The following is a 1493-nucleotide window of genomic DNA, read 5'->3' as shown; positions in this document are numbered from 1 at the left end:
TAGTCTCGGTCTAACGAGAGACTGACTTGTCTCCTCTCCGACATATATAACAGATAGAAGGAAGCGTTTCCGACCCTATAAAGTATATATAGAATCAATAGCGAAAACGATTGAGCCATGTCCGTCTGTCCGTATGAACGCTGAGATCTCAGGAACTATAAGAGATACAAAGTTGAGATTAAGCATGAAGATTCTTGAGATCCATAAGCAAGTTTATTTCAGCATCCTGCCACGCCCACTCTAACACCCACAAATCGCGAAAAACTAAAATCACTGAAATCCTAGGAACTCTTAGAGCTTGAAATTCTGTATGTATAATCTTTGTATGTCAGCGCATCTTATAGTGGTACTATTATCCGGCCACACACACCCATACGCCCACCAAGTTTAAAGGACGGCAGTCAGAAGGAAGCGTTTCCGACCCCATAGAGTATATATTCTTGATACGTATCAATAGTGAATTCGATTAGGTCATGTCCGTCTAAGATTAGAGGAAAAATAAGAGATACAGAGATTAAGCCGGCAGATTTCTGAGCTCCATAAGCAACGCAAGTTTATTTCAGCATCCTGCCACGCCTACTATAACGCCCACAAACCGCGAAAACTTTGGCCTTCATAATATTATATTACTATATTTCTTCGTTTGACGTTATATAACTGTCGCGGAACGGATTAGGGCTATCGATAGTTAAGTTTGAATTTAGTATTCAGTATTATTTGTGTGAGGATTTCTAGGGTCACATTACTCGGTCACACTAAATCCGTCTTACGATCTTAAAATTTGTGGCCCGGTCTAAACCGATTTGCATCATCACAGAGAGAGGGAAAAGAAACTGCGGTATGTAGGCTAAGTAATTATATTTCAGGTTAGGCTAACTAATTTACATATTTCAGAATAAAACACTATCTCCAACACACACTCTTGTTGTCTTTGATATCGCTAAACAAGCGGTTATATCAACTAATGTTCCGAAGGCACTTCCCCGTGATCGAGGGAAAAGAAACTGCGGTAAGTAGGCTAAGTAATTGTATTTCAGGTTAGGCTAACTAATGTACATATTTCAGAATAAAACATTATCTCCAACACACTCTTGTTGTCTTTGATATCGCTAACCAAATGGCGATATCAACTATTGTTCCAAAGGCATTTCCCCGTGATCGGCCGAACGGCGACATTATCCTTTATTCGCACTCTGCGAGATGATGCCCACAAAGCACTCGCCCCGACGGAGCCCCAGACAGGATGTCTCGGGTGTTCCCGCCACTGCGACCACCGCAGCCACGGCGACTGCCAACCAGGCCAGCTCTGCAATGGTGGCTGGTGATCGGCACGATGCAACGGTGCAAATTACGGACTCCACGACTGTAGAAGTGGCGGCCCTAATGGAAAGGATCCCACATTTAGAATCGGAGCTGGTAAAGGCAAGGGCAAGTGAAGGACAAGCAGCGGATGCCAGGGATCCCGTTGGAATCGGGACACGCGGCGTTAACGT

The 1493-nt window shown here is 43.9% G+C and overlaps 1 long non-coding RNA gene across 1 annotated transcript; it reads left to right on the top strand.

Moving 5' to 3' along the window:
- The first annotated feature begins 296 nt into the window (after positions 1-296).
- LOC108118163 lies at positions 297-1250 on the top strand. Its single transcript, XR_001772919.2, has 3 exons — positions 297-838; positions 895-1009; positions 1066-1250. It is a non-coding gene; the product is annotated as an uncharacterized LOC108118163 (long non-coding RNA).
- Positions 1251-1493: the final 243 nt, after the last annotated feature.

Source organism: Drosophila eugracilis, unplaced genomic scaffold (assembly GCF_018153835.1).
Source record: "Drosophila eugracilis isolate 14026-0451.02 unplaced genomic scaffold, ASM1815383v1 contig_1284, whole genome shotgun sequence".
NCBI lineage: Eukaryota > Metazoa > Arthropoda > Insecta > Diptera > Drosophilidae > Drosophila > Drosophila eugracilis.
This window is presented reverse-complemented; position numbering and strand designations above follow the sequence as displayed.